Source organism: Octodon degus, unplaced genomic scaffold (assembly GCF_000260255.1).
Source record: "Octodon degus isolate 3935 unplaced genomic scaffold, OctDeg1.0 scaffold00105, whole genome shotgun sequence".
Classification (NCBI taxonomy): Eukaryota; Metazoa; Chordata; class Mammalia; order Rodentia; family Octodontidae; genus Octodon; species Octodon degus.
This window is the reverse complement of record NW_004524681.1, coordinates 3,455,509-3,467,915: the sequence shown is the minus strand read 5'-3', so window position 1 is coordinate 3,467,915 and position 12,407 is coordinate 3,455,509.

Below are 12,407 nucleotides of genomic sequence, written 5' to 3'. Positions count from 1 at the left end.
GGGATTGAACCGAGGTCCCCTTGCTTTGCTTGGCTTAGCTTGTTCTAAGTAGGTGCTTTAGACCACTGAGCCATCTCACCAGCCCCTTAACTGTAATTTTTTTAAAAAAATATTCAGCATGGCTTTGATCACCCCTTGTATAAAGACTGGGGAAGATGGTAGTCTTGCCCTGAAGGGGGCCTGTAAGGCCATAAAACCTTGAGCTACTTGACCTCCCATTCGCTGCAAGGTAATGGAGCTGACCTTTAAGGAGTGGTCGGGCTACTTCTGGAAGCTAATTCTGAGTCTGGGGCTGAGGAGGTCCATGCCTTCTGCGTGTTTGCCAACAAGTCACATCCTTTACAGCTGTGCTGTAAAGGCCCCCAGATAAGACCTTCATCATACATTTGAGAAACTTTGGCTTCAAGGCCTGGGACACCGAGCCCAGAGCAGGCCCTCAGCCCAGGACAGCAGCTGGCCAGGTGGCAGAGCACTGTCCACCTCACTTGGCCCTGCCAGGGAAGATGGGCTTCCTGTCACTGGAGAGTAGAATAATAAATGTTGCACAGGTTTCTAAAAGGCATGCCTCTTCATGAGGCTGGCATGCCTGGAGGAGACCCATCAGAGATGCTTTGTCACTTAGCAAGGCCAGTCACCACTTGCAGGGTGGCTGGCCCTGCTGGAATCCGGTCACTCTGAGGACACTGCCCGGAATGCCTTCCCTGTCCAGAGTTTAGATGCGTCGAAGTAGCCACCCCTGGGCGTCGCATCATGCCGTGGTGTCTTCCAGGTGGAGCACACCTGCGGGGCTCCTGAGCCACATCTCGCCCTCCCTGGAGTCTGAATCTTCCACAGGCACAGCAGACACCGTCATGTGCTTGTGCTTGGACCCTGCTGCCGGTGCTGGGAGCTCTGCCCCGCAGCCTTCTTCTGCAGAAGCTTCCAGAATGCACAGAGCTGCGGCCCTAGGGGCAGGTCACCCAGGGGCGGGTCAGCAAGCTCAGGAGAGAAAGGCCCCCCAACACCACCACCTCCTCAAAACCTTTCTGGCACCAGCATCCCGTGGTTCAGCTGAGACTGTCCCCAGGCCTGTGTCCCAGACAGAGCCCTTCCTTTGCCACTCCTCCTGGCCTCCCTTCCAGAAGCTGGTCCCAGGGTGTTCCAAGTCTCTACCTCCAACGCGGTCCTTGTAGCCCAACCACATAAGCATAGCAGGCCAAGCAAATTTTCAGATCAACAAACAATTTAGGGGCTGGGGAGATGGCTCAGTAGAGTAAGTGCTTCTCTGGGAAGCACAAGGGTCTGAGCTCAATCCCCAGTTCTGCATTAAAAAAAAAAATTAGTTAAAACATGTATTGTAACTTTCATGGGCTATACTCACACCAAAAATTAATGTATTTGAAATTCCAAACATCTTAGACATATCATGGAACAGGTATTTTCCATCAAGTATTGATATGTTAAACTTTAAATCCCTACAGAATATGAAGGAAAAAACAAAAAAATAAAAAATATTTAAAAATAGGAATAAACAATCACATATTTTTACACAAAAATTTAAAAATTCAACCATATACAGCACTGTAGCAGGACAGTCCTATGACATGTTTTTTCTTGTCTCTTGTTTTCATTTATTATCTTTTTTTTTTTTTTAAACAGGTAACCCACTACTATTATGGACTACTGGACTATATTGGATTATTTTGCTGAATTCATGCACCTACAATATTTAAATGGCAATGGAATACCCAACTCTGACAAAACTAAACAGAAAAGGGAGATATAAATGAAGGACCATTTTGTATCTGTATATACAAAATAGTTAGGATAGATATACAGTTACTTTCTCTTAATTCAATGAGAAGAAAGATTTGCACTAATAGTGTTTGGACAGGATATCACGTCTGCCTCTTGTACTATGAATAACCACTACAAAGACAACAATATTCAATGCATCAATTATTGTAACTGTCCTACTAACTTGTTTTGAAACTGTCTCATTGCTATTTGTTTCTCAATAAAATTAATTTTAAAAAATGAAATTCCATTTTAACTTGAAGCCCTGCATTTATATTTGCTAAATCTGACAACCCTGACCAAGCCCAGGCCCAGAAGCAAGCACTAAGTTGGAGGGTAGAGCAGATGGACAAGGGCAGCCTCTGCTGCAAGGAGGTCCGGCTGTCACCGGCAAGAAGCTCAGACGGCAGGCACTCAGGGCCGAGGACAGGGCACAGAGGGACTGCATCTGGTGCCTGAGACCTAGGGACACCAGGATAAGGGGCGCAGGCCACATGGTGCACTGCAGGCCCAGCGCTCTGGGATTCTGAGCCCCTCCTGGGCAACTTAGTGACCTAGTAAGACCCTGTATCAAAAAATAATAATTAAAGCTGGGCATGGTGGTACATGCCTATAATCCCTGCACTTGGGAGACTGAAGTAGGAGGATCATTGTAAATTCATCCAGCCTGGCCTACAAAGTAAGCTCAAGGCCAGCTTGAACTGCATAGTGAGACTCCATCTCAAGAAGACAATTAATTAATTAATTAATTAACTGGCTAAAAGAACTGGGGATGTAGCTCAGTGCCAAAGGCCCGGGGTTCAATCCCCAGCACTAGGAAAGAGCTAATGTGGTCAGGTGGTCCTGCAAGGCTCCATTGGCCCTGTGTTGATGGAAGCTGAGCCTGAGGAATCCCCGGCAAAAAGCCAGCGCACCCTTGGAAGCGAAGTGCCTTTCACACTAGTGCTCCAGGAGCTCCGGTTTCCTGCCCAGGGCAAGGAAAGCTCAAAGCTCACAGGACTGCACGGCCAGAGTTGCCACCCCACAGGATAATGCTGCCATGCTCGGAAACCTCTGGGAACAGTGGCTCTGCCTGGGGCCTTAGCTGGCTCGGCCGCTGGCACACTACAGTGTGCGGAGCTCACGGCGTTTGGAAAAAGAGTGGAGAGTGGGTTAAATCTAGTTGGTTGGTGAGCTTTTCCTGCAAAAGACCTGATAGTAGCTCTCTTGGGCTCTGGGGGCCACACAGTCTCTGTTGCAGCTACAGAGCTCTGAGGGTGTGGTTGGCAAGAGTCCCAGACAGCACCTAAACAAGTCAGCCCAGCTCTGCTCCAGGGCAAGCTCACTTGCTGACAGCTAATTAAATGAGCGTCATCTCCGTGTGGCAGCAAATGCACGCTGCTTCTGGTTCTGCTGGAACCACCTGCACACACAAACACCCAACACACACAGTGTCAGGGAGAGCTGCCACGTCCTGCCACCCTGAGAGGGCTTACGATGGAGGACACTCTATGGGCCACTCCTGGGAGATGGGGTCACTGCGCTGACCTAAAGACTGGCACGTGCACAGGGCACCATATTTGTGTTAGTTTACTTTGCCCAAAGTGCCTAATGAAAAAATAGCTTGGGGGTTACACTATCCACGTACTGTCAGAATCCACGCCGAGTGCTTATGGCGGGCCAGGCAGCTCAGGAAATACGCCACAGCTGCTAGCTCATTCGGTCGGGCATGTGAGTCTAGCCCCTTCCCAGACTAAAAGGTTAAGAAAGCCTATCAGCTGGGAGCCAGGCACCTGCCCCTCTTGGCCCCACAAGACCTCCAGGTGGGGAGAAGGCTGCGTCCACAGGGGAGCAGGCTGGGCAGGCTCTCCTCCAGCTCTGTCTTGCTGGCCCCTCGTTCCTAGGAGTCTGGCGCGGCTGGACGCTGACCCCCTCAGCAGAAGACCCAGCTGTCCTGCTGGGTCTGCTCTTGGGGGGCCCCCTCTCCTCCCCTTGCCCCTGGTGCTGCCGTGACCACCTGCAGCGCAGCTGCCGCAGCCCAGAGCCCCCCCAGGCACACCAGCCCAGGGGCGCCCGACAGCAGCCGTCCTAAACCGAGACCTCGGGGTTCAGGTTTCACTGCAGCGTCGGCACTTTGTGACACGTCAGTGCGATTTGGGTTGCAGTTTGGGCGTTTGGTCTCTAAAAGGTTCGCATCTCTGCTCCACAGTGGTCAGGGTGTGCTCAGGAAGTGTGGTGAATGTTTACGTTTCACAAATTTTATTATACTGCCACTTACCTGCCTCAAGAGCCTCCCCTCGCTCGCTCGCTCCAAGCACACTCACCCCATCGTTCTCGTCGCCTCTGCAGCAACTCTGGACTCCTCTCTCCGCAGGGCCTTCAGTTGCGCTGTCCTGGCTGCCTCTGCCCTGACTCGATTCAAGACGTCTGCCTTTCACAGTCTTTATTTATGACTTTGGAGAAAAGAGGAGCCGCACAGGGCCAGATGCAGAGAATGCGGTGGCGAGAACTCGTCATGTTTCTACTTGACAGAAACTGCCATAAACGATTGAATAATAGGCAGCAAGCTATACAGTTAATGTTCAAATTTGAAACTGATCAGAGTAAGAGACACAACGCCCTGGTCCCCTCAAAGCCTCCCCTTCCCTTCAAATGCTCGTATCCACCGCTCCTGGAGATGCGTGCTTCCGGTCTTTCGCCTGAGCATCCACCGTCCCCTTCTGGTCACCCCTGGCAGCTGGGCTAACAGTCACACAGGCACCCCAGCCTTCTGTGCTTCATACATTTTCTGTCCTTTTATTTTCAACCAATGGGGTTCACATTAAAGGGGTTTTTGCACAGGCAGCACACAGTTGGCTTTTTTTTTTTTTAGCCCAATCTCACACATTAGCCTTTTAATAGAGGTAGTCAGAGCCGGAAGCGGTGCTCTTCGGCCCAGCTGGCTGCCTGCTTTGTGCGTCAGGGAAGCGCAGCCAGCGCAGTTGAGCTTGCGTTGCCGCCTGCTTTTGTGTGCCTGCTCCAGAATCGCCCCTTCAGGCCTGCGGGCTTACACGACTCCTCTGGCCCCTTCCGAGGAGCAGCTTCCACCCCTGGTGGTACAAGTGGACATGGTCGCTTTCATTTTCTTTTTACTAGTACCATCAGTAAAAAGCCCCACAGTGGGACATTCAAGCCACGTGTCGGCAAGACACACGAGGTACAGCCCCGTCACACACGTTAACGCGGCTGTCATGACCTTGCTCTAGTCTTTTCCCTGCTAGATTTCCTTTCTCCGCTGTCATTTGCGTTCACTGGCTATTTTTACGCTTTCACAATCTTTCCCTTCATGGCTTAGAGATTCTGATCAGTGGTATTATCTTCCTTTCGGCTTTACAGTATGCATCTTCTCGGGGCCTATTAAGACATTAATATTTAAATCGACAAAACTGCACGTACTCACCATGCTCGTGACCACGCACACCCAGGGGTGGTCGCCTCACGCGCTTACATTTTTGCAGCGAGAATGATTCGCGTCTGCATCACCGAGGGCCACCAGATAGCTCAGTGGATTAAAGCGCCTGCTCAGGCAGACCAGGGGCTGGAGGTGTGGCCCCAGCCTGCCGTGGCGGCCCTGCCAGCGGGGCACTGAGATATGATTGAGACTGGCTGTGGTGGCGTGCACCCGTAATCCCAGCACTTGGAAGGCTGAACACAGGAGAATCACTGAGTCCGATCTACATAGTGAAACCCTGAACTAAATATATAACATTTTTTTTAAAAAAAATCTGTGTTACTGATATGTGAGTACACAGCACATGGTCAGCCAGAGCTCTACGGCCAGTAGACACCTCAAGGTGCCCCCGTCACTGCCCCCATGGCCAGCAGTGCCCTCGCGAGGCCACACACATCCTGCTCTGCCTCCAGGAGCCCAGCTTCTCCATACACCCCTCATGGCGAGACCCTGTGGTCCCTGGCTGTCTGCTGAAACCAGTCCTGGGTGCCGGCTGCTGTGTGTGGGCTGGGGCCCCCCACAGTTTGCCCCCAGGCTGTCCCCACTCACATCCCCACCAGGGCAGCAACAGGACTCCTTCCCCTGTGCAACCAGGCTGCTGGGGCTTATGAGCAACTGTGCTCACAGGCGAACCTCACTGTGCCTTCCGAGTGCCTTTTGGAGACCGTGATGATATCCGGCAGTTTTCACAGACTTGTTGGCCACACGTATGTCTTTTCAGAAAATATCCAGGGTTTCACCTGTTGTTTTGAGACAGGATCTCACTGTGTAGCTCAGCCAGCCTTGAATCACTGTGGAGCCCAGGCTGGCCTCAAGCTCCCAGCATCCTCCTGCCTCAGCCTCCCCAGTGCGGAGATTACAGCAGGCATGTGCCACCACGCCAAGCTGTCTTCTCACTATTAAATGGAGGCTTTCCCTATTTATTGGGGTATTAACCCTTTACCAGATGCGTGGTTGACAGGTTTACCCTCTCATTCTGTGGGTTGTCTTTTTACCATGTTGATTATTCACTTTGCTGTGTGGGATTAGTTTCACATAATCCATTTGTCTTTGCTTTTGTTGCCTGTGCTCCTGGGGTCATATTAAGAAAAAAGTACTGCCATGTAGTGTCCTAGACCTTTTCCATTGTTTCATTTTGTTTTAGTTAGGTTTTCTGTTAAAAGTCCTGAATCTATGTTGAGTTTATGTTTATATATGCTATGAGCTAAAGGTCTGGGTTTATTCTTGGGTGTGGATACTCAGACTCCCAAACATTGTGAAGACGCCGGCCCTGACTGTATGTTCCTGGCACCTTGTGTCAAAAGCGGCTGCCTGGAGATGTGTGGACTGATTGACTGATTTCTATTCACTCTGTTGGCCTATTTGTCTTTTTAAGTATGTGCCATGCTGTTTTGATTACTACAGCTCTGCACAGGACATTTTGCAGTCAGGTAGTAGGATATCCCCAGATACTTTTTCCTTAATTTTCTTGGCTATTTGAGATTCCATGTGAACTTTGGGATTTTTTTCTATTTCTTGAAAATGTCATTGGAATTTTTATTAAACATGGAATTTAATCTGTAGATTGCTTTGAGTACTATGAATATTTTCACAATATTGTGTATCCCATTCCTCAATCAAAGGAGTATCCAGTTATTTGGTTTTTTAATTTTGTTCACCAGTGTTTTGTAGTTACCAATGTACAGACCTTTAAAATGTCCTTGATGAAACCTATTCCTTAGTATTTAAAACATTCCTGCAATATTAAGCAGAGTTTTCTTTTCTTTATCGCTTGCTGCTGTGATTTTGTGTACCGGACCCCACTCTTCACAGTTTGTGTCACCCGCCACAGTCCAGTGGCAGGAGGAGCTGCTGGACTTCTGTGTGCTTGTATGCCTTCCTCGAGGGACAGATTCAATGCGACACGTGTGTACTACGAGGCAGGCTTTCAATGGCCGCCTATGGAGCCAAGGTGTGGAAAAAGGCAAGAGGGCCATTTGCACGTGAAATCTAAAGTATCGCACCAAAGGGAGAAGGCATAAGCTCAGTGTGCTGTCCCATACAGGTCTGTCAGGAAGCCAGAGGGCCTGTGCTTCAGGGCTGAAGAACTGCACTAGGAGCATGAAGACCGACGTCTAAATGTGAGGCTGAAGACGGGGCTCTTCTGAAACAGAAACAAGGATGCTTCCTTCCCTCTTTTTGGTTCAATCCAGACCAAGCCTATTGGCCAGAGCCATCACACCCAGGGTGGGGCCCCTCTTCAGTCAGTCCGAAGCGCAGACTCTCCCAGAACTGTGCCAACCCCATCATCTGGGCATTTCTTATTCAGGCTGACATCCCAGTCAACTATCACACTTTCCGAAGTTGGTTTTGTTTGTTTGGTACTGGGAATCAAACTCAGGCCCTTGCGCTTGCCACTGAGCTATCTCCCTGGCCCTACGTTTTGTTTTTAGACTCTTGTCAAAGTTTTTTCTTTTTTTTTTCCTCCAAATTTATCTCACTGATTTTTTAGTTTATTTGCATTATGGACTCAAAAGACATTTTATATGATTTCAACTAACATCTTTTTTGTGACCTCTCATATTTATCCTGGACAATGTCCCATGTGCTGATGAGAAAAAAATGTATATTCTGCAGTTGCTGGTTAGAATGGCTTATGGACAATCTGATAGGTCCATGTGGCCCAGGGTACAGCTTAGCTTCGCTGCTGCTTTGCTGATTTTCTGCCTGGGTGGTCTGTCATGGCTGACAGTGAGGTGCTGAAGGCCGCATGACAGACTGACCTTAGCCCGTGGCTTCAGAGGCTTGCTGCCTCTGGGCCTGAGGTGAAGCCTGTGGCAGAGCAAAACTGGTCTCCTCTGAGGCTGGCGCCATTACCCACTGCTATCTAGTTGTCCTCTTCCCTCTGGATGTCCTCCTCCCTGAGGGCCGCCCCACATCCCAACAGTGTCACTGGTTGAGGACCAACACAGAAACTTTCATGGGACTTTTAAGAGCCAAACCATATTATTTCTTCTTATTGTGTTTGATTTAAAGTCTACTTTATTTGATAGGGGTATGGCTATTCTGGCTTGTTTTGGATCCCATTTGCATGAAGTACATTACGCCATCCCTTCACTTCCAGCTACGCACGCCCTCAGAGGTGAGCGGGTGACCTATAAGCAACTCATAGCTTGGCCTTGTTGTCCCATCCATTCGGCCACTGGATCTTTTAACTAGATAATTTAACCATTTACATGTAAGGTAAGTATTGATAAGTAAGGTTTTACTATAGTTTTTACATATTGTTTTCTATTTTGTTGCAGTTCCTTCCTTTCTCCTTTTGCAGCCTTTCTTTGTGGGTAAGAGATACACTCAAGTAATATGTTTTGATTCCTTGTCTGTTATCTTTCTACACAAGGTACACAGGGAAAACATTTTTATTATAACAAACTCTTAGGGTGTTGTTTGTGTGTGTGTGTGTGTGTGTGTGTGTGTGTGTGTTTTTCTCCGAATGCCCTCAGGGGTGGTTTGGCTGGCTGGAGTGTTGTGGGGATCGAACTCCAGCAACCTGAGGCTGACAGCTTTGTGGAAGCAGCCACTTAAACAGCTGAGCTAAGGCCAGGCCCCCTGTAACAAATTCTTGAAGTGGTGGCAACTTAGAACAATTTTAAACGGAACAAGAGAAAATACAATAAGCAGTAAATGTGTACTCCTTTCCCCCTGTATTTAGAATTTCTTACAGCCGATTTTATACCTTAACAAATAGGTCTGGTGCACGTATACTCTCTGAGCTTCCGCTTGTCTCAGAATGTCCGTCTCTGCTGGGCTCAATAGTCTTGAATTCCATTTCTTTCCCATGCAGTACTATGCCAGCCTCATGGCTCTGGCCTGCCTTCCAAGGCTTCTGCTGAGGAGTCGCTGTCGGCAAGCTGGGACAACCCCACAAGGTATCTCATCTTCGCTCTGGCCGTCTTGAGAATTTTCCTTTTACCATTCACCTTTGAAAGCTTGATTTTATGATGTCTTGTGGCAGACATGGTTGACTTAAATTTAACTAATGACCTTTGACCTTCCTGTATCTGAATATTGGTGCCTGCTGCAGGTTTGAGGACTTTGCTATTATTTCTTTGAATATACTTTCTGCCCCCTTGACATTCTCAAGTCATCCTGAGGGCCCAAAACCAGAATATATCCTTTTAATACTGCTCCAAAGTTCCCATAAGCTTTCTTTCTCCTCTTTACTCTTTTTCACCTCCAAGTGTTTTTCAGCCAGCCTATTTTCAAGCTAATTCTTGTTTGACGTGGGCCTGTCAGAGCCTTCTATCACATTCATTCCAGCGTACTTTTCAGCTCAAAAAACCAGTATTTTTATTCCCCGTTCGCTACATTTGCATGTTAAGACACTGCCACACGCCTGTTGTTCTCTCCGGGTGCACAGGGTTTCCTCGAGGCAGCACTCTAACGTACTCAGTCGGAGGCTTGAGGCTTCGGTTCCCCCGTACCAACCGCCAGCCGGCCTGTTTCTGGCACCTTGTCCGGCAAGCTAACGACATCCTGAATGCCCTTGATCCTTTCTGCTGTGCAATATGGTGTGGGCACGGACAGAAGAGGCGCTCCCACCTTCCCACTGGCTTTGTGTCTGTCTTTCCAGAAACTCTAAACAGGCCACTTATGATCCTTGAGCCAAGTCACTGCCACTCTTTCAGCCCCACATGGTGCCTAGGTAAGATGTGGGAATCTGTGGCTGGTAGGGGCTGCCTGAGCTGCAGCTCACCACGGTGATGCTTTCAAAGCAGTGTTCTCATTGTTTTTGTGTAAGAGAGCAACTGAGGGGCTGGCATGCCCCAGTACACTGCAGGTATGTTGGTTCTGCAAGAATCGGGGGGGGACCCCGCTGCACAGGCTGTCTCCGAGTCCTCTCCCTAGCTGGGGTAGGCTGGGATCCCTCATCCAGAATTACCAGTCTGTGGTCAGGATTCTGCTGGGATCTGCGAGGTCACTGCAGATGGACCAGCCCAAGGCTCCTCCATGACACCTGGTGCCATCACAGTGACACGCTGAGCTCGTGGCCTGACAATACTCGCACAATAATGAGGTAGGACCAGTGCTGCTGAGGCAGACTTGCGGCCCATTGCGATGCTTTCTAAAAGTCTACACCTTCCCCCAGCCCTGGTCTGTGGAGAGACTGCCCATAGGCAGGTCATGGGATGGAGCTGAGGACCTGCCCCATGTCAAGTGCCACCAGCCTAGTGCTATGTTCCAGGGCAGAGTCCTGAGCCTACTACCCTGATCTACCCGCAGCGAGTGGGGGCTGCCTGAGGTTGGGGGAGCGGTGACAGAGGCAGCCCTTGGCTACCTAGGCTGATGCTAAGGTGGCCCACACCTGAATCTCAGAGCTCAGGGGCTTGGCAGGGCCTCTGGAGGAAGGGGAGTAAGCCCAATACATACCTCAAAGCTGGGCATACCACAGGCTGAAGCCCAAGTCTTCCCACTCAAATGCCAGTTTTTGCTTGGTGTGGAGACAGCCTACTGGCCCCATCCATGTGCTCTGGCCTGCACACAGGCTTCTGCTCCTACCAGGTGTAGCCATGCTGGTTTGCATGCCCTGCTTCCTGGTGAAGAGTCTTTGCTCCCATCCTGCCACTAAAGTCGCAGCGGGGTGGGGGGCAGAGGCAGCCCCGCCTGGCCTAACATGATTCCACAGCTGCTGGCCTAAGGATAGAGCCAGGCTTTCCTGCAGAGGACCTGACACTGGAAACTCAGTGCAAGGTGTGGACTTCTCTCTCCCTGCCCAAAGCAGGCAGCCCAGGCTCGCTCTGAGCTTCTTGGAGTTGTTAGGCAGGCACCTCCCCTCCTGTTTTTTCCTCCTCATTATACTGAAAGCAGGCAGTGCACTCTTGGGAAGGTAGTTGGGGGGTGAACAGCTAGCCGCTCTCTGTGGCGCCCCTCTGGGGAGCCAGTGAACTCAGCCACCTTCATCTGAGGTTATTTCAGGTGACCTTGCTCAAGACTAAGCAGAATCGCATACTTACTTCATCCGTGTGTAGCTGATGGGTAGCCTGACCCACAATCTGACTGTTATGGATCGCACTGACGTGGACACAGAAGTGCAGGCAGCTCCCTGATAAACTGATTTAGTGTCTTCTGAATGAACTCCCTGAAGTGACATCTTCATTGCGCTGAGGTCGCCTATAGTGCCTGGTGCAGCCATGTTTCCAGAATGCACTCACGGCCAGGTGCTGGGACCTAAGTGTCTGAAGGACAGGACACATGCCTTCTCTGCAGGTCTGTTCTGCACCAGCTGGTCCATTCGAGAAGCTGGGCTGGCTGTCCTGCAGGGTCCTTGGGCGCGCTTATTGCTGCTGGGCTCATGGACAGGTTGGGGGCTGGTCAGCAGGGGGGCAGTCAGACACGGCACGGGGCTCCACAAGATTGGACCCTACTGAAGTGGGAGGCCATGGCCCTGTCCTGGTGGGAACAGGGGACACAGGGAAGGCCTAAGCCAGTGTCTACAGAGCACAGCCCGGTGTTACAGGCCCGCCCCAACACCAGGCCAGTCATCAAGCTGGTACCCACAGAACCAGCGCAGCCCTGCAGATTCAGGTTCCAACCTCTGCTTCAGAGGCCCTGACCTTCTCTCCTTCCAGGATGGTCTGCAAGGCCTAAATTTCAAACCCCTGGCACTGAACTGGCTCCATAAACCCTGGCTCCAGCCAGCACTGGTGAAGGCTGGGTCCCTGCCTGTCCAGCATTCAGTGCAGCAGAACTCAGCACTTAGCATATAGTAGTAAGTAGTAAGTCCATTCAGCAGCACACACCCGTTATCCCAGCACTCTGGGAGGCTGAGGCAGAAGGATCTCGAGTTCAAACCCAGGCTGGGCAATTCGGTGACTTCATGAGTCTCTGTCTCAAAAATGGGAGCTGGCAGTTTAGCTTAGTGTGAAGGCCCTGAGTTCAATCTCCAGAACAATGGGGGGAAATGTAACGAAAGCAATTAAAAATATGATAGGTCTTTGCTACTGTAGCAAGCATTTGCAGTTAATCACTTTCAATGGTCTAAATATACCAGCGAAAGACAATCAGCTAAGATTTAAAAATAGTATCTCTAAAACAAAATCTAATTATACCAATCCAAAAGAAATTCACAGGGCCAGGGATTTAGCTCAGCTGCATAGCACCTGCCTGGCAAGCACAAGGCCCC